This window comes from Zea mays, chromosome 4 (genome assembly GCF_902167145.1).
Source record: "Zea mays cultivar B73 chromosome 4, Zm-B73-REFERENCE-NAM-5.0, whole genome shotgun sequence".
Lineage (NCBI taxonomy): Eukaryota > Viridiplantae > Streptophyta > Magnoliopsida > Poales > Poaceae > Zea > Zea mays.
The window spans coordinates 185,413,685-185,420,285 of NC_050099.1; positions in this window are offsets into that span (position 1 = coordinate 185,413,685).

A 6,601-nucleotide genomic window follows, 5' to 3' on the forward strand; every position below is an offset into this window, starting at 1 on the left:
ATTGCTAAGACTAACATGGGTTTGCTCTGGCACCGCCGACTAGCCCATGTTGGGATGAAGAATCTTCATAAGCTTCTAAAGGGAGAACACATTTTAGGATTAACAAATGTTCATTTTGAGAAAGACAGGATATGTAGCGCATGCCAAGCAGGAAAGCAAGTTGGTGCCCATCATCCACACAAGAACATCATGACGATCGACAGGCCACTTGAGCTCCTACACATGGATCTATTCGGCCCGATTGCTTACATAAACATCGGCGGGAGTAAGTAATGTCTAGTAATTGTGGATGATTATTCTCGCTTCACTTGGGTGTTCTTTTTGCAAGAAAAATCTCAAACCCAAGAGACCTTAAAGGGATTCTTGAGACGGGCTCAAAATGAGTTCGGCTTAAGGATCAAGAAAATAAGAAGCGACAACGGGACGGAGTTCAAGAACTCTCAAATTGAAGGCTTCCTTGAGGAGGAGGGCATCAAGCATGAGTTCTCTTCTCCCTACACCCCACAACAAAATGGTGTAGTGGAGAGGAAGAATAGAACTCTATTAGACATGGCAAGAACCATGCTTGATGAGTACAAGACTTCGGATCGATTTTGGGCCGAGGCGGTCAACACCGCCTGCTACGCCATCAACCGGTTATATCTACACCGAATCCTCAAGAAGACATCATACGAACTCCTAACCGGTAAAAAGCCCAATATTTCATATTTTAGAGTCTTTGGTAGCAAATGCTTTATACTTGTTAAAAGAGGTAGAAAATCTAAATTTGCTCCTAAGACTGTAGAAGGCTTTTTACTAGGATATGATTCAAACACAAGGGCATATAGAGTCTTTAACAAGTCCTCTGGACAAGTTGAAGTTTCTTGTGACGTTGTGTTTGATGAGACTAACGGCTCTCAAGTAGAGCAAGTTGATCTTGATGAGATAGGTATTGAAGAGGCTCCATGCATCGCGCTAAGGAACATGTCCATTGGGGAAGTGTGTCCAAAGGAATCCGAAGAGCCTCCAAATGCACAAGATCAACCATCCTCCTCCACGCAAGCATCCCCACCGACTCAAAATAAGGATGAGGCTCAAGTTGATGAATTAGAAGATCAAGCAAATGGGTCACCTCAAGATAATGTCAATGATCAAGGGGGAGATGCAAATGATCAAGACAAGGAGGATGAAGAACAAAGGCCGCCACACCCAAGAGTCCACCAAGCAATCCAACGAGATCACCCCGTCGACACCATCCTCGGCGACATTGATAAGGGGGTAACCACTAGATCTCGTCTTGCACATTTTTGTGAGCATTACTCTTTTGTTTCCTCTATTGAGCCACATAGGGTAGAGGAAGCACTTCAAGATTCGGATTGGGTGGTGGCGATGCAAGAGGAGCTCAACAACTTCACCAGGAATGAGGTATGGCATTTAGTTCCACGTCCTAATCAAAATGTTGTAGGAACCAAATGGGTCTTCCGCAACAAGCAAGATTAGCATGGTGTGGTGACAAGGAACAAAGCTCGACTTGTGGCCAAGGGATACTCCCAAGTCGAAGGTTTGGATTTCGGTGAAACCTATGCACCCGTAGCTAGGCTTGAGTCAATTCGTATATTATTGGCCTATGCTACTTACCATGGCTTTAAGCTTTACCAAATGGACGTGAAAAGTGCCTTCCTCAATGGACCAATCAAGGAAGAGGTCTATGTTGAGCAACCTCCCGGCTTTGAAGATAGTGAGTACCCTAACCATGTTTACAAACTCTCTAAGGCGCTTTACGGGCTCAAGCAAGCCCCAAGAGCATGGTATGAATGCCTTAGAGATTTCCTTATCACTAATGGATTCAAAGTCGGCAAGGCCGATCCTACTTTATTCACTAAAACTCTTGAAAATGATTTGTTTGTATGCCAAATTTATGTTGATGATATTATATTTGGGTCTACTAACGAGTCTACATGTGAAGAATTTAGTAGGATCATGACACAAAAGTTCGAGATGTCTATGATGGGGGAGTTAAAGTACTTCCTAGGATTTCAAGTAAAGCAACTCCAAGAAGGCACCTTCCTAAGCCAAACGAAGTACACTCAAGATATTCTAAGCAAGTTTGGAATGAAGGATGCCAAACTCATCAAGACACCCATGGGAACCAATGGGCATCTCGACCTCGACGAGGGAGGTAAATCCGTCGATCAAAAGGTATACCGGTCGATGATTGGCTCTTTACTCTATTTATGTGCATCTTGACCGGATATTATGCTTTCCGTATGCATGTGTGCAAGATTCCAAGCCGACCCTAAGAAAGCTCACCTTACGGCCGTGAAACAAATCTTGAGATATTTAGTTTATACTCCTAAGTTTGGGCTTTGGTATCCTAGGGGATCCACATTTGATTTAATTGGTTATTCCGATGCCGATTGGGCGGGTTGTAAAATTAATAGAAAGAGCACATCGGGGACTTGCCAGTTCTTGGGAAGATCCTTGGTGTCTTGGGCTTCAAAGAAGCAAAATTCTGTAGCTCTTTCTACTGCCGAGGCCGAGTACATTGCCGCAGGCCATTGTTGCAACGCAACTACTTTGGATGAGGCAAACCCTTAGGGACTATGGTTACAAATTAACCAAAGTTCCTCTTCTATGTGATAATGAGAGTGCAATCCGCATGGCGGATAATCCCGTTGAACATAGCCGCACTAAACACATAGCCATTCGGTATCACTTTTTGAGAGATCACCAACAAAAGGGAGATATCGAGATTTCTTACATTAATACTAAAGATCAATTAGCCGATATCTTTACCAAGCCACTTGATGAACAAACTTTTAACAAACTTAGGCATGAGCTAAATATTCTTGATTCTAGGAACTTCTTTTGTTGATTTGCATACATAGCTCATTTATATACCTTTGATCATGTCTCTTTCATATGCTATGACTAATGTGTTTTCAAGCCTATTTCAAACCAAGTCATAGGTATATTGAAAGGGAATTGGAGTCTTCGGCGAAGACAAAAGGCTTCCACTCCGTAACTCATCCCTCGCCGTTGCTCCGCGCATCTCTCCATCTTTTGGAGGAGAGTTCAAAGCAAAAGGACTTCGTATTTGGTACAATCCTCACTCATTTATTTATGACCAAAGGGGAAGGAAGTAATTCTAGGGCTCTAATGATTCCGTTTTTGGCGATTCATGCCAAAGGGGGAGAGAGTATGAGCCCAAAGCAAAAGGACCGCACCACCACCAATTTCTAAAATTTTAGTTTTTCAAAGAGTACTTTCAAATTGGTATCTTACTTGTGATATAATTTAAAAATGGTATAACCTCTTCAAAATTAATATCAAAGCCCTCTTGAACACTAAGAGGAGGATTTCATTAAGGGGGAGTTTTGTTTAGTCAAAGGAAAAGCATTTGAAACAGGGGGAGAAAATTTCAAATCTTGAAGATGCTTTGTAAAATCTTATTCATTTACCTTTGACTATTTGCAAAAGAACTTTGAAAAGGATTTACAAAAGAATTTGCAAAAACAAAACATGTGGTGCAAGCGTGGTCCAAAATGTTAAAAATGAAGAAACAATCCATGCATATCTTATAAATATTCATATTGGCTCAATTTCAAGCAACCTTTACACTTACATTATGCAAACTAGTTCAATTATGCACTTCTATATTTGCTTTGGTTTGTGTTGGCATCAATCACCAAAAAGGGGGAGATTGAAAGGGAATTAGGCTTACACCTATTTCCTAAATGATTTTGGTGGTTGAATTGCCCAACACAAATAATTGGACTAACTAGTTTGCTCTAGTGTGTAAGTTATACAGGTGCCAAAGGTTCACTCTTAGCCAATAAAAAGACCAAGTTTTGGGTTCAACAAAAGAGCAAAGGGACAACCGAAGGCACCTCTGGTCTAGCGCACCGGACTGTCCGGTGTGCCACCGGACAGTGTCCGGTGCACCACCGTACATGTCCGGTGCACCAGAGGACTCCAAATCGAACTCGTCACCTTCGGGAAAATCCAGAGGCGGCTCCGCTATAATTCACTGGACTGTCCGGTGTACAACGGACAGTGTCCGGTGCTCCAAGGAAGAGCGGCTCTAGAACTCGCCAGCTTCGGGAATTCGCAACGGCTAGTCCGCTATAATTCACCGGACATGTCCAGTGTACACCGGACTGTCCGGTGTGACATCGAAGCAACGGATACTTCAGCGCCAACGGCTACCTGCAGCGCATTGAATGCGCGCCAGCGCACGCAGAAGTCAGGCATGCCCATGCTGGCGCACCGGACACTCTACAGTGCATGTCCGGTGCGCCACCGGACATCCAGGCGGGCCCAGAAGACAGAGCTCCAACGGTCGGAACCCAACGGCTTTGGTGACGTGGCTGGCGCACCGGACTGTCCGGTGCACCATGCGACAGACAGCCCCACCAAACGGCTAGTTTGGTGGTTGGGGCTATAAATACCCCCAACCACCCCACATTCAAGTCATCCAAGTTTTCACACTTCCAACCACTTACAAGAGCTAGGCATTCAATTCTAGACACACTCAAGAGATCAAATCCTCTCCCAAATTCCACACAAAGCTTTAGTGACTAGTGAGAGAGATTTGCTTGTGTTCTTTCGAGCTCTTGCGCTTGGATTGCTTTCTTCTTCCTTTGATTCTTCATTGCGATCAAACTCACTTGTAATTGAGGCAAGAGACATCAATCTTGTGGTGGTCCTTGTGGGAACTTTGTGTTCCAAGCATTTGAGAAGAGAAAGCTCACTCGGTCCGAGGGACCGTTTGAGAGAGGGAAAGGGTTGAAAGAGACCCGGTCTTTGTGACCACCTCAACGAGGAGTAGGTTTGCAAGAACCGAACCTCGGTAAAACAAATCCACGTGTCTCACTCCTTATTCCCTTGCGATTTGTTTTGCACCCTCTCTCGCGGACTCGATTATATTTCTAACGCTAACCCGGCTTGTAGTTGTGATTATTTTTGAGAATTTCAGTTTTGCCCTATTCACCCCCCTCTAGGCGACTTTCAGGAAGTATTTCCACAAGCTTAAAAACCAACTCATTATGAGTTGGTCTTCTTCCCACTGTTCGATACATTACACTGCTACATTACATTTCACTACACTATACTGTTGGGGACTTGTTCTCAAATGCTATGAATTAAGAACAAGGCAACATAAAATGTTAAATGTTAACGTCCTTCGTCCATGAAACATTATTCCCTTGAGGATAATGGGCCTTGGATGAAGGTTGATGAGAGTATAATTACGAAGCTTAGGTCTTCGTAATAAAATTTCAATAGATATTGTAAGACGACATAAAATAAAAGGTACAAAAGGGGTAAATAAATCATAGACGAATTATATTATATTTACTTAATATATTAAATCATTGAATACAATAATACCTCTGCCTTGGCAAAGGTTGAATTCCAGAATATGCGATTGCAATTACTAGAACGTGTGAACATTAGAGGAATACTGTTCACTATTTATAGGCACAGGACGCAGCCTGTGAGGAATTACAAGTATGCCCCTTATAAAAGCTTACAACATTGACTCAGACCTTTATGGACTAAAAGGTCATTCTATCTTTAAGTCGGTTTGTAATGCCGAAGCTTCACGAAGAGGAACCTTCGGCCATCTTATACAAACAGCTTCAGCCGAAGACCGCTTCTTCCTATAAGACCTTCGGCGACGAAGCATAGGCCCAACAGTAGCCCCTTTCGCGGTGCTAGATCGTTTTTCGTAACGAGCTTGATCCGTGAAAAAAAAGTCTCTTAAGCTTCGGGGAGCCGAAGGTCCAAAAAACACCTTCCCTGAGCTCGTTGTCGAGAAACGATTCAATTTCCCAGCGCGTAGCGGTCCCACCTTGCAAAGTTACTGTTTGGTCTCTGCGGTCCACCGCACAGCGAGTGCAAGCAGGTGTCCGCCTGGTGTAAAAATCCTGGCGCTTCGCCTTCTTACCTGCAGTACTATATAAACAGACGAGTAGGTGTGAAGTTACCACAACATTCATTGCTATTTGCACTGTTCTGCTGCCAAAATTTTTAACCATCGCCGAAGCTTGTCCGTCGGAATCAAACGAAGCTCCAGTTTGAAGCCTGCTTCGTCAGAAAAAACTTCGGAAGAAGAAAATATTAAATTTCCACACATTCATAATTAAATGGCCAGAGTGCGTTCTACCGCCAGGGTTGAGCGTGAGGGGGGCGAAACTGAAGCTTCGGAGACTGTTCCCATCTCCGAAGCCATGCAACGATCCGGGCTGGTGACTTCGGAAAAGATCCCTAGTGATGATGTAGAACAAGCAGAACAAGCAATTGCTGAAGCAGAAGAAGAAGATATTGAGGAAACTGATCCCGAAGATGATTATCACATTGCCATGCCAAGCAAGCCCAGCCACTTGGACTTCGGGAAATCTACTGTTTCGAAGGCTGATCTGTCCAAGATGGTAAAGTCAGGCTTTTTTACTGAAAATCAGAAAAAGCTATTACGCTTCGGGGGAGAAGAGACTACCCCAAAGCCGGAGAAGGATGAAATTGTTATTTTCAAAAGCTTTCTGAAGGCTGGATTAAGATTCCCCCTACATGGGATTATTGCAGAGGTACTGAAGAGGTTCGGTATCTATTTTCACCAGCT